Below are 17383 nucleotides of genomic sequence, written 5' to 3' on the forward strand. Positions count from 1 at the left end.
CAGCAGCACACACAAGTAACTTTCCTCTTTTGTTGTTATTCAACACGGAGCTATTAATCATCAGACACGAAACAAAAGCCCAAAGGGAGGGAGGAGAAGGGATGAGCCTGTCTCTCCCTGGATGCAGGTGCTGATGAGGGCGGGGAGCCCCGGGGGGAGCCCCGGCAGAGTGGGGATGGCAGAGGCGGGGAGCACTGAGGATGGAGGAGGTGCACCCTTCCTGCGGCAGCAATACAGGGTGCCATCAGCAGGACCCTGAAGTCACCTTCCCTTGCCAGATGAAGTTTTTAGTACAACACTGCCATCTATTGCCTGAAGTTCCAGACTTGAAGGAGGTTGGCTATTGCAAGGCGGTCTCTGTCTTGTAAGATGGTCCCAGATCTGAAACCATAAGTGGCACCCCACTAGCCAAACCCTGCAGAAGGTACATCCTAGGCCTATCCTTTGACCTCCCAGCCCAAGCACATTTTCATGACGGGTCGCCGGCTCAAGGCTGTGTAATGAAAGATAAGCCGGCCAGGCTGGGCGTTTGCAGATAAGGCAATATGAAAGAGAAGAGGTGCTCTAACTGATCTGTTCCAACTAAACCCTTCTGAATTAACCTGCATTAACCTTTTGAATAACACACTGAACTGGAGATTTATTGAGAAGATGTACAATGGTGGAACCTGCAAAGCCGACTTCAAATGGTTACCGTATTAGAGCAATACTATATGATTCAAAGGTCAAAGGAGGGAGAGGGGTTCTTGTACAAATTACAGCCTTATTAATAGAACATTAAATAACTAAAAGAATACTTTAGCTGGCTGTAAACACAGGCAAATGGTTTTTCCAGTTCTAAAACAGGCTGTTTGCAAAGCTCACCCACTGCTTACTGTTCAGCCTGGAATACACATTCCTTAATTGATTATCGCACACCATTATACCTATAGATAAAGATAGATACGTAGAAATAAAAGAGTTTCAGCCATCATTTTTGTATCTGTAACCATCACTGTGTTGCTCCCAGACAGAGGAAAGGATTCAAGAAACACAGACCCAGATGTAGTTCAATAAATCCGTTGTTTCAGTTTTGAAAAAGAATAAGTTGTGAGCTTATCTTGTCCATCCCAGGGAAACAAATTGAATTACGCCTGTATGAGAGAGGGACTATAGAGAATTAGTCTTTCGATATTGGTAAGTAGACGAGAACACAAAAATTGGTAGCATTAACAATATGAAATCTTTCATCCACAGGAAGGCCAGTTCCAGAAAGTGTGAAAAATTTAATTGAAACCTTCCCATTTTCCTCCTTTCTCAGACTGCAGGGAGTGCTGTTCTACCAAAGTGATTAGAACTACTACATTAGATTTTACTACTTTGAAAGGTTTTTTCTTTTGAAATGGGCTTGTTTAAATCTCCTGTGGACTGCACTAGCCACCCACATGACCTCAGTCCTATGAGAAAATATATAAAGTCTGGGGAAAAGGTCCTAGGGCAATTGATAGGAAGGATATTCTAGGCCACATGTAGTCGTATTTAATCTCTCTGGGAATTCTGAAAATATACTAGAGAGTTGTTGTAGGATGTTTTGTAAAAAATGTCACCCCAGTGGCCTACCTCTTGGCCATTCTGCCACATTTTACAGGTGACATGTTGTTTGAATGGGAAGTTAACAACTTGGTGTGATTTCTAAAAAAAGAAAATATTTGAATTTTTCTCTACATTTTATATGTGAGAAGACTCTACCCTCCCCCAAGATAATTTTGTTTATTTTAATTCTGTTACAAGGATCTTTCCCAATTTGTTTTGCATGTCTACCATTTTTATCTTTTCATTTTATCATTTTAAAAAAAGGAGAAGCCAAAGAGAAAGTGAAAAGAATTGAGGGAAACAAACATTTGATAGTGACACTGAATAATTAAAAGTAAAACTCATAATACTTTGATGAAATGTTTAATGCAGCTGTGATCCTGATGACAGATAAACTTTTTTGTATCCTAAGTCAACAAAACTTAATGTGAATTGCAACTTCTTTCAGCAAAGCCCAGGATACTACCGAAGTGAATTTCTATGGGCTCCATTATTACTAGCACAGTGAGGATTTATCTATTATTTACAAATATTTGTAACTGAAACTTCTGTATTCTACTATATATGGGGATTTACTTCACCGATGATACCATCATGCCCTGGTTTGGATTTATTAAGCTTTGATCTTTAGTATTCATCCAGAACTCTTGTGATGCCAGCTGGTATTTGGTGTGCAGGACCCAGATGACTCTGCAGATGAACTGTGTTTTTTAGGACAACATCACTACTCTCCCACATGCCCTCCCAGAAAGAGGGAGCCAACCTACAAGGACTATGCCATCTCTAAAGGAACTGTTGTGAAAAATAAGAGTACATTCAAGTAAAATAAGATTTTACAGTCTAGCCCAATCAGTATTTCCCCATATATAGGGGTTTATATTTAAACATTTCAACCATAAAATTACTAATTGACTTACCTTGTAAGAAAAGCCTTTTCAGTTTTGCCTGGGTATGTTTTACTGCTTCCAAGTATTCAATCCAACAGCCTCATGTTATCTGAAGGTGAAAGACGGAAAAAAGAAAAAGGGACTGAAAAAAGTAAAGCACAAAGAAAGACCTCTTTTAACATTTTTAAAGGTTAGAGTGATTACATGATTAAACCATGTGAGGAAAAAAACAGGAGGTTCCAGAGGCTTCCAGTCATTATTTATTTTGTGAAGGGGACACGTATCCCCTTCAAAATCTGCTTCCCAAGTCATCCAAAAGGATAATTCCCTTCTTGATGTCTTCCACAACACCCTAAAAGAAATTTTGATTAGCATCAATTCACAGATCTTACACAAAACATAAGAAGTTTTTGCCTGTCATTCTAGGTATCTGTCTGTGAGCCCGACTGATATTCTTCAGCCTAAATTGACTTTGAAGTGGAGTAATGTTTGACTTCTGCATTAACTGAAAGCAGGACAACACTACCTGCCACTTAACTGCTCCTTAAATTTTGGTTGGCTATATTAAAAGCTAGACTAATGATGCAGCTGGTGCAATAGCCTGTTCCTGACCATAGCAAGTGGAAGGTAGGAGAGAGCCAGGGAGGGCAGCCAGGTTCAGCCAAGAGCCCAGAGCATCAGGCACATCCACAGCATGGAGGCAGGCCCAAAGCCACGGGTCAGGTCCAGTGAGGGTGACCAGGATCAGACTCAGTCTGGTGATCGCCATGCAGGGCCACAGTGACAAGGACAAGCCAGGAGCAAGAGGATACTAAACCAGGCACTGCTAGGGTTAAAACGGAGACCAGAACTTCTCCATCATAGTTCAGGCAAAGTCTGAAGGTCCCAGGATGAGCTTAAGCAGAGCACCTTGGTCTATGCACTGCAGGGGGTATGGAAGAGGCTCCAGGTTAGGCTGTTTTCTCTCATTAAGGCCTTTTAATGCCCTCAGGGCCTTGATAGTTGGTTTGAATATTTTTTGAGCCGATGCAGTCCCTAGGGAATTTTTCTGCCATAGAGTTGACCGGTTGCTTTTAATGCAAGGTTATAGGCCCAAATAATAGTATCATCTTTAATCTGTAAAAATAGATGAGTACCTGGTTGAAAAACCTAACCTTGGTTCTTTCATATTTAGGAAAACATAAATTCGAGTTGATTTTTATCAAGATGCTACAAGAAAAAATAATCATAGTATCAATGTTCAGATTTTCAGTATTAAACATTAATTTTTCAATTGTAAGTTGATATTTTTTATTCAATTTTTTTTTTTTCTATTCTGAAATAGCTGTTTTTTTAGAATCCTTTGGAAGCTCAGAAGCAAATATATTTAAACATCTCAATTTTCCATGAAATTCAGGAAAATATGCTTAGCATTTTGACCAGAGGTATCACTTCCTAATTTTTAAAACTTTTGGACAACCAAAAGGAATAATTTAGTTACATAGAGATTCAGCTATTTGCAACACTTCATGTATTTCTGTAAGAACCTGGGAATCTGGTTAACCGTAGCTGCAACCTTTGCAAGTTCAGAACTTGTCCAAGAGCTGCCTGCATCTTCAGGCAATCGCTTATCATTAGCTGCAGTAAGCACTGAAATGAAGATGGATTCTCCTTCCCTTTAACACTGTGATGCTAGACACTATCGGTTTCCCAGAGAGGAAAAATTAACTTTGCAGCCCAGGTGACAATATTCCTTGGCCCCAAGGGTAACTTAGACTCTAGAGAGGATGTCAGAGGTTTTTACATCACCAACATGCACGAAGTTCTGCCAGACTCCACAACAAGTGCCTTTAAGAGGCTGTAGTCCTAGTCTGTACTGTAAGCATGTCAGTCAGTCTGTAAACAAAGTACTAGGAGAAAAAGAACACTAAAGTGGTTAGACATGATTCAGCATGACTAATTCTATGACAGTTTCTGTCTCATGAGAAAAAAATATCAGATGGAGCATATTCATAGCCTCTACACCTAATGCCTCTATGGCAAGTTTCACAGCTGGTCATGTGGCATTCATTACTTCCAAGTTATCTCAATCTCACACCCTGGCAGTTTAGATCTGTAGCCTCCTAGATTAATACAACACAAACAACTTCAATTATCACAATTCACATCAAAAGACTTTAGAATAATGAGTCAAACTGTGCCACTGAGCGAGACACGCACAGTGCCATCTGAGTGTGGTATTTGAAAGTGTCCCAAATATCACAACAGATGACTGAAAAACACAACAAATTTAATTTGTAAAGATGTTCAGCCATGCTTCTTATTCTCCTTAAATGTTCTAGCTGTCAGTCAGTGGGAAAACTGTAGACTTTTTGTTATAAATTCAAACAGAAAAGAAGGGATTAAAAAAAAAAAAAAAAAAGCATGTGGGACAAAGTTCTATTCCAGTAAAAATACGTGTTCTGTGAAATAGGAAAGTTTGTTTTGCAAAGATAAGAACTTCATATTTCATCTGAAACAAGTAGTGACAAAAAACCTGCACCCAGAGGATAACTATCTGCAGAATGTTTCCTTTAATTATAAGCTTTTAAGATTCTGCTTGAAATAATAATAATACCAGAAATCTTAAGAATATTTCTCATTACTAAAATTTTTCAGTATGTAGAACAGCAAAACACCAAAACATTATCCACTGATTTCTAGGATTAAATTGTGAGCTCTATAACTTCAGATGATTGTTGTAAAATAATTGTGTAAATAGAGGCAATAGAAAAAAGACTGGGCTATGTAACTCATAGTAAGTCCAGCTAATCTTAGTGAATCAAACACATTTTGTGATGTGTTTGGTTTTTCTCACTGAGTAGCTCCACATAAATTCAGCGGAATGTGTGCTATAACTAGTGTGATAATGGCCAAGGCAGCAGCATAGCAAAAATAAATGGCAAAAAGGAGCATTAAAGAGACGCTGTGTGTGGAATCTGTTTGAAACTGTTTCGTGTAACATCCCGTTGAAGCTAGCATCCAACATAACAAACAACGTGATTGAGCCGCAGTTAGGTACAAATGGTTGCAGCACGTATGCCAAGAAAAACACATCAGCATAGTAAGTAGCCTATCAGTCCCTTGAACCCCCTCTGCAGGGACTCAAGCCCGTTTCAATTTTTGCTATTAAACTGTGTCTGGAGTGCAAACTGCAGAGGCTCAGATGTCTTTGAAGACTGGCTGCTGGTTCAGTCTCAATGAACTGACCAAAAGAGGAGCTGTCACATATGGGGTGGAAGCATCTGTCAAGACAGCTGTTTATGTCAAGCTGCTAAGTGCTATACGAGGCACACTTAATTCATAGCCCTGAAGTGGATCCCTGAATGTGAAATGTCAAGGGTGTCTGCAAGAGTACTGATCTGCGTGGAGAACATTCCTTTTTTTACCAGGCAGGTAATCTCTTGATGGGAGCTACACCTGTCCTGTGGCCTGCACTGTCTTAGCTGTTGATGGTTTTCCTTTGCCCAATGAGCTTTTCTACTCCTGAAGGAAGAGAAGCCAAGCTCTGACACCCTTTAGGATGCTGAAAGTTCAAAGAGGAAGAGAAGCACAGGGGTCATTGTGTGACACTGATGCGATATGTTATGGTAGTACATAAAAGTATATCCACCTAGTTTATCAGGATGATCTATATAGTTCCCAACAAGAGTAACAAGGCATACAGAGTGTTTACACCGTGAAATTTTATGAGTTGAGAAACTTACTAATTTAGAAAATATTATTTTCTACTGCATCCATTGGAGCTACAACATGATGGGATAATCAAGAGGCATTTTCAACACATTTCACAAAAAAAAAAAAAAAAAATTAAAAAAAAAAAAATTATCTCTAATATCAGTTTCAAATAAAGCTGGAAGAAAAGGGGACAGCACTTTCACCTGCCTTCAGTGGAAATACTACAGAGAGAGGTCATCAGCAATGCAGCTAGTCTATTGTATACAGCACATTTCAAAGGTGTATAAAATAGCCTGGATTACAGTTTGTTTTACTTTACAGCAAAAGGGATTTAGAACTTCCTACTAAATATGCAGGGCCAAATTATGCCCGACTCAAGGACCCCAGCACACGTGGTTCTATGACTTTCCAGTTCTCTGCATGTGTGCGTGCCCACTGCTTGTGCTACATGGCAAAGTTTATACATTTTCAAACACTTTGATAATCCAAGTTCTCAGTAGCATTTGATGTGCTACTGTAACTGCTACACTGGGACAGAACATAAAAGTCATGGCTATGAGTGCTTGCCCAGAAATGCCAATGTTTCTCCAGGGGGTCGTAGCAGTTCTGAACCATTAAATGTGTCCCTTCAAAAGCACTAGACTTAAAGAGAAGCATACGACCTCCTCTGTCTAGTTGATCATCATGCAGCAGATGGGCTTTCTTTTTCTGTCTCATTCTGTTTCTGGCTCTCTAAGATACATGGCCAAAGGTCCACAACCATCGGTACATTAGGTCATCTCCTGTGGCGCAGCAGAAAGGGCCGTGTCAGACAGGAGAGGCCTTCAGAGTTTCCCTACTTCTTCTGTGCTTTCCAGAATCTATCACTTGGTCACATTCCCTTTATCATCCATATGTCAGATCTGGTTTTTTATAGAGGATTCTGTCTCTCTGCTCCTTTAACAAGACTCTAATCTCTGCAGTGTTTGTTATGCTGCCTACAATGTACTTCTGCTGAGCACGGTTTGCAGCAGAACTGGGAACCATAGGGTCTAATTCAGTTCTGCTGTGCAGTACAGCACCCATTATTTCTTCAGGCTTTTCCTTTCTTGTCCATTAAGTAGAGGTAATCTTAAATCATAAGCATAAGGTATTTGACTATGGAGAATTTTCAGATTCAAACTTCATACTATTTTTCTTTTCAGAAGAGAATCTTTAGGCTGGAAAGCCTCTTCAAAACAGTAAGAGAACACCTCACGTAAGCAAATGGCAAACTGCGTAAGAAAGACGGAAAGAAACTGTAATGGCCTTTCTCCTTCCCTGTGATGAAAACTCTGACATCCTTCATTTTGCTGTTCAGTTTAGGAAATTTTTATCCTTGAAGAGAAGCCAGCTCCCATTCTGGCTCATAGCTGAATGTAGGGAGCTGGATGGTTGCTGAGATCCAGAGCTGAAAGGGTAGCTTTTACGTATAGGAATGCAACTGCCATGTGTGCTTTAGGGTATGAACTGCTTTATAACCTCAGATAACCAGCCTAGCTTTCTGCTAGTTAAAGGCCATAAGTACCTGGGAAAAAGGAGGAGGAGGACTGGAAGCTTAGGAGTTAAAATAATGGCCCTTTCAGGAAGCCTTTATTTCATTCACTTTGTCCAGCTGTGATTCTGAGCTCTGAAGGATATGTCAAGCAAACAGGCTAGAGGTTTCTCTCCTGTCTACCTATGCTATATAGGAGCTTTTCTGCTTATGTCACACATTTACCAGGAAATCAAATTATTTTTCTCTTGCTCCTCTTAGTAATTGGGGTTCAAACTGGGGTACACTCATGCTACTCATGCCTTAGATCTCTCCTCAGTGAATGCTAGAACTATTAGTTTTCTTTTGGGCTAAATTGCCTCAGTCTAGCAACTAATTGCACTGGGGCCATTTATACAGGTTGGATTTATTATCTATGGTTACGTGGTTGGATCATTTTTCTGCGTGCTGAAATGGAGCATAATTGGGCTATTTTTCATAACAAATAGAGTGTGCCTGTACAGAAGGAGGTTGGCCTACGTCAGGTTTTGCCTCAATATTTTGAATAGCTCCAGCAGAGAAGGGGTTTCACTTCTCTGTCGGGGTCTTTCCAGACTAAAGTTTCTCTGTTTTCTTAATAACACTGAAGTTGGTCTCTGTCATACTGTTATGAATGATAAAGTATAAGTCTTTTTTGAAAACAAGGTGAACAAAGTCTATGAAGATGTATTACTACAAGTATTTGAATTTTCTATACTAATGAGACACTAGTGGCCACGACCAGTGAGTTGTCTGTGAAAATAGCTGGGTTTGTTTTATTCTAACACAGGATAGGAATGTAATGCTTTGGAGCCATTCCAGCCTGGAAGTCCTTTATTGGCAGTCTTGAAATCTATTAATGCTTGATTTAAAGTCCATGTCCAGCAAAAAGGGAATTAATGCATCACGGTCTGTGAATAAATTCAGTGTAACAAGACTACTGCTTTAGTACTATCAATGAAACAGTTACCTGACCTGTGATGCCTGAATTTTTTCTTTGCTTGTTCTGTGATATAGGTCACAGGCATGTTCCAGCAGAAAAGAAACATTTAGAACATTTCATGAAAATCAATCAGATTCTTCCTCTTTGAGCATCTGCTTTTGTTTGGGTTATGTTTTGCTGGTGTCTCTTTGAATCACAGCTAAGGAAGAGCCAGATGCACGGGGAGAACATCAGGCACTGTATTCCTTTATGCCTTTACTCTCAAATAAGCTACTGGGTAGAGATGAGACACACAGCAGAGCTGTAGCAATCAAATCTGCTTTCCAGCGTATTCCTGTGCTAGGCATCTGGTAAGGAACACATATGTTCATTTTACATACTGTCTCTGTTGGACCTTCAGATTACGTGCATGTCTTCATGAAAAATGAGTGTTTATTTTAAAACAAAATGAGACTGTTGCACTTTGTAATCCTGTCCCCTTCTCCATGTAGACCTGTGATGTCTGTGTATATGTGTCCATCCACATGTGCGTGTGTGCACATGCACTTGTGTATGTGTGTTATAGTATATTTAGAATCCTCATACAGTGGGATTACCTGGTAGGCTTTACTCTGGTCTGTTATGCCTCCATTTCTTTAATTTTGTTGAGCATGAAACACAAAGACATTTCCCACTTTTCTCTAACTGCAGTTCTGAAAGTCTGCTGTATAAAATGGCATTAAGCAAGCTTCAAGGGGGCCAGAAATGTGCAAAAACTTACAGTGAAGTCCTATTTCATCTGAATGACTCTTTGGTGTGAATTTCAGATCACAACCTTCCTTTCCAAAATATACTTGTGTGTGGCGCTCACAGTATAGTCTCTGCAGCACACCTCCGAGATTTTGGATCCCATAGAATAAATACTCTTCCTAAACCTTGATATCAGTACATTTTAGCAATTTGCATAAAAGAGCACTTTAGTGCAGACTGAGAAAGGTAAAGAATGTATTTCTTATTTAGATTTATATCAACATTAATTTTAAACCAAAGATCTAGAGCTCAAAGCAGTGTTGTCATCTATTAGAAATGTGTACACTAATGTGAACAAAACTTAATACATTTTCATCTAAAAATGATCTAAATGAAATCAAAGTCTAATCGACCCCATTCTTATCAGTTGGCATACATATAAACACTAGCTCATATCAATTGTTTTTATTACTGTAATGTGCATAGACCTGATCCAAAATCAAGGCTTCACTCTATTTGTATAAAGTTCCCACAGGGAAGATACTATGCTATTGTAAGTAATTGAATCCTGTTAGAATCTGAGAAGATGCAGAGAAAAGTACAGCTTTCATACAAGAAAAGGGTGAGACAATAATATTCAGCTAGAGAAAGAGATGAGTGAAAGGGAAATTAAGTCTATTAAATCATGAAAGTAAGGGAGAAGTTAAAAGATAACAATTCTTTATCTTTCATATAAAGAAAAAACTACATGGGACCCAACGAAATTATCAGGCAGGAAGTTTAAAACAAATAAAAGGCAGTATTGTGTCTACCAACATGTGCTAACATATACTGGGTTTTTCTTTCTCAGGCCATAGTGGAAGTGAAAAGCAGGAATGTTCCAAAAAGGAATCACAGAACTGAGGTTAAGTTAAAGAGCAAAAACCCCCACAACGGTCTGTATATTGGCTCTGGCACTCAGAGCCTTTAGATTATTGACTGTCAGAAGGTGAGAGGAAAGCTCATGGGAAGTGCATGAGACCAGTTGTTTATTGGAGTAGTCCTACACGGATATCAAATCTAGTAAACTTAGCCTGTATCCCAGTCACCGATTGCTGTGTCAAGTTTATATTTCCAGGAACATCTATTTCAAGGAAAAGGTATTGGGGCAAAAGAGCATCAAGGTTCAGTCAACAAATTATACACTTGTATAAGGAGTGCCTGTGTACATTCCCCTATCACTGTTTTTGTTGTAGCCACTCTAAAAGTGAAAATAACCATTGTAGATGGTCAAGTAATTGGCCTTAATTTCATCGACAAGTAAGATGGGAAACAGAGGCATAAAGGAAGGAAGATGACTTCTCCAGCCTGTATGTCACTGGCAGAACTAGACAAACAATTGTTTTTCCCATTTCCTAGTCTGTTAGCTCCCTTTACTTTCTCCATTTGCCGTACCCTAGTGGCACCTTGTGCATGCAGAAAAGGTGGGTGGCAGTTTGTCCTGAAGATCAATGGATTGGTAGCTGATAGTCAGGAAGCCTCCCTGCAGACCCATGGATGGAAGATCCTTTAAAACAAGGGTGCTTTAGCATGTTTGCTGATTGCAGCTGTGACATTATTGCAAATTCCTGCTCGTCTTCGGATTTGAAGCCACAGGAGTCTTTATAGGTCAAAACTAATCATTTGTACCGCACCTGGAAAACAGCACCCATGTTTCAGCTCAGCGCATCATCTCTGCCTCTTATTTGATTTATGCTTTATTTCCATGTACAATGAATTGCAGTAACGCGAGTCCCAAGTAACTCAGGCATGGACAGTAGCAGAAGTGTCCTAGCATCTGAAAGAAGTGGTTGCAGTCTACCAGCCAGGAGCAAATGGACAAGAAAGTAATTTTGACATAAAAAGATCTAAGTGCAACTAAGGATTTTACAGCACTTCACCTTCTATGTCATAGAAAGAAAACATTGCACACAGCACTGATGAGCTGAGGGATTGTTAAAATCAGAGAACTCCACTACATTGATAATTTACTTCCATAACAATACAATGATTGCAAGACTGGGAGACACAGCCCTTTAATCAGGTTAAGAATTACGTATTTAAAGCTCTCCTGAAACTTGATTTTTGATTTTCTTTTCTCCCTTACCTAAAACAATTAAAGTTGTAAGATGTTGCACTGAGAACACACTGAAGAGACGTATAACTTCCCAGAGATGTAGCAGAGTTAGATTACCCCTTTCCACTAATGCTGTCTAATAAATAGGTTTCAGGAACACACATCACTTAACATTAAAAATGCTTTCAAAATTTAATCTAGCCCCAAATTTCCTTGTTCCAGCTGATCTGGTTTATAATACTTAAATATGCACAGCATGCTCTTTTTTACCTTGCACTTTTTTAGTGGAAACAGTTCATAGAAAGCATCTTAAAAAGCAATTCTTTTACAAGAGACCAAACTTTGTATTCTTAAGGGTAAGATCCATTCTTACTTTACATCAGTTTACTCTTCACTGACTTTAACAATGCTTCTCCTTATTTTCACCAGTCTGAAGGAAACCAGCCCTTAAATTTGTATTCATTTATATAAATACATAGCTAATTCTGATGTAGACTCATAGAAACTGGCACACCAACCATCACATATTTCTCACAGAAATTTTCTTGATCTTGCATTTTTATCACAAGCCCTGCAATTTTGGGTGTTTTTTGTTGTTTGGTTTTTTTTTTCCTTGAAATCCCAGTTTAGAGTTATATTGTTTTACAAGAAAATTAACTTTCGGTTTTCTTTTCAGAAAGTAAGCTTCAAGTTCTCATTGCTGCTAAGAGACGTTTGGAAAGGTTAATCTGAAAGGATCAAACACCAGAAGGCAAATAATATAAAGATCCCAAGGGATATTACTTCTAAAATCTCATGATTTTTAAACCAGTTTTATGGGATTAAATTGCAGCAGGGGAGACTGAGGTTAAACATTCAAAAAACCTTCTGCTATAAGGATAGTAGGACAGTTTGTCTAGAGACCTTATGATTCTCCACCAGTGGAGGTTTTTAAGAGCAAATTGGACAGGTTTCTATCCAGGAATGTTTAAACTTTCATTGATTCTGCCTTAAGAGGTGGAGTAGTAATATGAGGTCATGTAGTGAGGTCCTCTCTTGCCCCATTTTCAGTAGTAACGATTTCTGTAGCCTGATTTACCATTTTGAACATGTTGGGTTAACAATGACAAATACAAAATTCTTCATCTAAACCACAGAAAATCAGTGCTTGTAATGACTTTTTTATCAATATAGCTTAGAAAAATCTTTACAAAATTCAATGTTAGGAGAAAAAAAAACTGATCGATCCTTTTTAAGAAGATGGGGTTTTCCCCCAAAGTCCTTTTCGTAGGTTCTAAGTGATCTCTATTCAGGATAGATGTTTAAAGACTCTTCAACAGCATTTTATCAGACCCAAGTAATCCCAGTGGACAGGTTTTTGGGTTGGTTTTTTTTTTTTTTATTATTTTCTAAATTTCTTATTTTGTTCTTATCCTACTATGGTTTTATTTCTAGCATGCTCATATTTTTTTAATTTTGTTGTATCATGGCTTTACAAGTTCTGTGGCGCAGTGGCCCAGCTGACATTTATGGTGGCAGCTTTCTTATATGAAAATAATACAAGGTTACCTTGTTAGCAACTGGAAAATCTTGTCAATAAATACTTTGGCAATGACTTTTGAGCTGATTTGTTGTGTGTGGATTCTCATAGCTGTTAGCAAAGAATGAATGCAGTGCTACATGTATAATGTGTGCCCTCCATATAAAAGTCCTCAGAATTAACTAGCACTGTAAGAGAGAATAGAAAGGTCTAGAAGACTCAGGATATTATTTCCTGCCCTGCAGCCTAAGACCAGAGCACACAGCTGAGAGCCTTGTAATGCAGCAGATACTCCAGTGGACATCCCGGTAGCTATGCCTTAAGTATCTAATACAATATGTACAAAAACTATATGGGGAGCATTTTGTTCCAGCTGATAAATCAAGAGTTTATATGGAGGAAAATGTCAGAAGTGTGGTTGCCTGTATAACACTGAATCTGTACCTTTCTGTACTCTTTCTGGATACTGAGTGAGGCAAAGGTCTTTCCTAGATTAAAAAAAAAAAAATAAGAAATCCAAAACTTCTGATATAATGCATACCTGTAACACAAAGACAAATTGAATTAAAGTTTTCCTAAATTAATCACATATTATTCAGCTTTGCCATGCTTTGTGTTATAGCCTAAAAAACATTACTCAGAAGGTTTTTTCAAGAAAAGGAAAATATGCACAACTCTTAATATCCTCTTCCCAACATTGCTAATAGGATTTAACTATCAGTCTTCAAAACAGATCTTTGCCCTTGGAGTTTAATTATTGTTTGTTTAATTGGGAGGAGTCTTTATGTATTTATTGTTATTATTTCTTAATTGGCAGAAAGTTATTTGCAGTTGGTCTAGCAAGCCTGAGGGAGCAGTGAAACCATCCTGCCTTTCTGAATCTCAGAAGTTAAGGGATTCCTAAAATTCATGTTGTGTGCTCTGTAGAAATCACCTACCATGGCCCAAGAAGTAGTTAGAAGAACTAGACATGGTCTTCCAAGGCGTGGTGCTGACTCCAAGCACTGCCAGTCAGTTCTGTTGTTTCTAAGCCTGCTAATACAATCGTCTCAGCAGATCTTATGAATTCCTAATGCAATGCTGTGCTGCCAGTGCTTTGAGTTGGGCACAAGTTTATGGTAGAAAGAAATAAACAAAAAAGTCAAGTCTTTAAACTTCAAATTCAATGTGCTCTATCTCAGCCTTGAACAATAGGTTATGTGTCTCAGCTTTTAGATAAAAGGGATGTTGTAATCAATTTCTTGAACTTGTCATACTCCTACCTTAAGAGTCCCAAACTAGGCACTGAAGAATCCAAACCCACCTGTTCGATAATGTGGGTTTGTTTATATTATTAATTCTATTGCAATTTGCCAGTGCTTCCTGGCACTCCATTCACTAGAGAGTGGAGTCAAGTATAGACATTCCATTCACTAGCAGTCATAAAATAAGTTCTTTGTTTTAGTTTTACTATTTCTTGCATCCAAATCAGTATCTCCCAACCATCTCCAATCTACTGTGCACATGTATCCATCCATCCAGATATACTTTATGGAAAAGAAACAAGCAATACTTATTTTTGCACCAACTCTGTAGTTCAGTGTTTGCTATTAATAAAAGAATCTGGCTACCTCAGGAACTATTACACACTTTTTATTCCTAGAGGGTGGAAAAGTTACTGAAAATCAATAGAACTACTTTTTCTTTTGCAATATCAAAGTTAATGCTGTTCAGTGAAAGGACTCAGCCTTTCAGAGCTGTCTTTCTCAACATCTCTCTTCTGAAACTTCACACACTCCCTTGAGAATTGTAAAAAGTCAGCCTAAATATAAATACAGAAATATGTAACATCCTTAGGAAGGGTTATAATGAAAACAAAGTCTGTAGTTTAAAACTCTCTCTCTACAATGTAAATCTCAAATGGTGCCATTGAAGTCAATGGATTTACTGTGAACATAGTATAACCCATATATTTCACCTCCTCATCTCCAAATAAATCCTAATTCCTTCGGGGGAGGAAGGGAATCTACTTCTGAGTGTTTTATTTAGTTTTAAGGTAAAACAGAAGAATTAGTTCACTGTAAAGAAATCTTTGTAACATTCTAATTGTTCATTAGCCTTAATGTGGGTGGGTTGGGAGTATGAAGAGTTGAGAGCTGATGCAGAGCTGAAATAAGTCATCAAGTCAAAAGCAGGGTTTAAGTAGAGACTAGAGCAAGGAGGAAAGTTCAGAAAAAGCAGAAAACAGAAAGGAGCCTCAAGCAGGCATCCTACTTCACCCAGAGCTGAAAGATAAGATACAGGAGGGTCTATCTCCAAAAGTTCAAACAAGCCCCTGTCAGGGGCATCCCTGTGATGTAATGGTATTGTGGGAATGACAGGGGCTATTGTTCAGAGACATTGCTCATCTCCATAATGCTACTGTGACCCTCATTTCCCAACGTGAGTTCTAGTGATGTCATTGGTCGACTCCAGGCAGAGAAGTATGAAATAGTGCTTTTTTTAAAAAAGAGGTCTTAATGTCATACACTATTGGTGGCCTGATTTCAATGCATCCCTCTACAAAAATACCATTATCAATAATGTGTGTTTTATATTGCTGTTGGTAAGCATGTGCAGGGTGAGGTTGGAATGCAAGCGTAGGTCCACTCCCTGTCTTGGTTCTAGAATGTCTGAAGGTGATTGAATAGCATTAACATCTTCTTTACTGAAGTGATTAATAGATTAATAATGGTATCTGAGTGCACACAGTGATTTATTTGACAAGCCAATTAATCATCCAGGTGTTGCAACACAGAATTAGGTACACGGACTTCAGAGAAGGGTCAAAGTTAGAGGTCAGGAAGTCATTTAACAACCACAGGAGAAGATGAAGAATCCAAGAGGTGAAAGGAAAAGAATATAATTAAATATTTGAGAAATGTGAAAAAGCTTCTAATATTTTTCCTCTAAATTCTAATTTATTTTTGATAGCTTTGAGAGCTTCAAAGAGCAGGGGGACTCTGTAGCATAATAGTCTCTCATCCTTTATTTTTGTTTAGAGGAACACCTTGTGTCCACCTCCTTCTCACAGCATAACAACAGTCGTGTTATGTTAAGTCGTGTAACCCCAAGCATTGAAGTTTGGAGAACGGCTGTAGGAACACGAGTACTCCTATAAAAAAGCAGTTAAAGTTAGCGCAGAAATTTTATACTAAGCACTGCATTGTGTCTGAAGCAAATAACTTGTAAGGAGAATTATAATGAGAAGAAAAACAAAGCTGTTAAAATTTTTAGAGCTGAATTTGTCTGGAATACAGTGACAAGAGAATCAAACCTGTGTCAAACAAGCAATGGGTTTGTGGAAGACCATAGCAGATTATAAGATTTCTGACACTAACAAGTTCACTTAGTATGTGAAACATTTTCCTGTTGCTCCAGAGAAGAAGCTGTGCTCATGAAGAGTATTTAAGAAGTATTTATTTCAGCATTTATTTACTCCTTTATTTAGACCAGACTAGAATAGACTAGAATATTTCCATTGAAAGGGATCTACAACGATCATCTAGTCCTACTGCTTGACCAATTCATGGCTGACCAAAAGTTAAAACATGTTATTAAAAGGCCATTGTCCAAATGCCTCTTAAACACAGACAGGCTTGGGGCATCAATCACCTCTCTAGGAAGCCTGTTCCAGTGTTTGACCACCCATGTGGTAAAGAAATGCTTCCTAACATCCAGTCTAAACCTCTCCTGGCACAGCTTTGAACCATTCCCATACATCCTATCATTGGATACCAGAGAGAAATTTAAGGAGTATTGATTTAAGAAAAATTAAGCCTGTTTTTATAGATTTTGAACCTATAGACACACCCAGTATGTAGCCAGAAACAAGATGGTGCTGAAAGAACACAGAAGTAGGAAAATAAAAGTAAAAAACTTAGGTCATACAGGGTCCAGCTTACCCTGTTAAGCAATATGCACACAGCACAGAGTTCAGCTATGTACAGTGAGGAGGAGTTTGAGGTCACCTTCCGGAGAATAAAGAAACTTTTAATGGAATAAAAAATAAAGCTAGAAGAGCACAACCAATCTACAATTTGTGTCTTGAGTTTCCTATGCTTGAAAGTTGACGGTTGTGAGAAACTAAATAGTTTTCTTGACTTGCAAATAGAGGAACCAGTGTAAGAGACACATTTGATTAATGCAAAGGAAGAAACTATAAGAATGCTTTGCTTGTACAGAGACCCAAAAACACTGAATAAAGATGTAGAAAAGAAAACATGTTTCAATAACCAACGAAGGAAGAAAATTTGGGCCATATGGCTGATGCCAAACAACTATCTAAAATAGATGTATCAGCCTGTGCCTTTATACCATCAGTGTACATGTTCAGAATATTTAACACTCCTTTAGGAGATTATTGAAGACTGTTACTTGGATTTGGTTTGTG

Source organism: Athene cunicularia, assembly GCF_003259725.1.
Source record: "Athene cunicularia isolate RWA chromosome 5 unlocalized genomic scaffold, athCun1 chr5_part4, whole genome shotgun sequence".
Classification (NCBI taxonomy): Eukaryota; Metazoa; Chordata; class Aves; order Strigiformes; family Strigidae; genus Athene; species Athene cunicularia.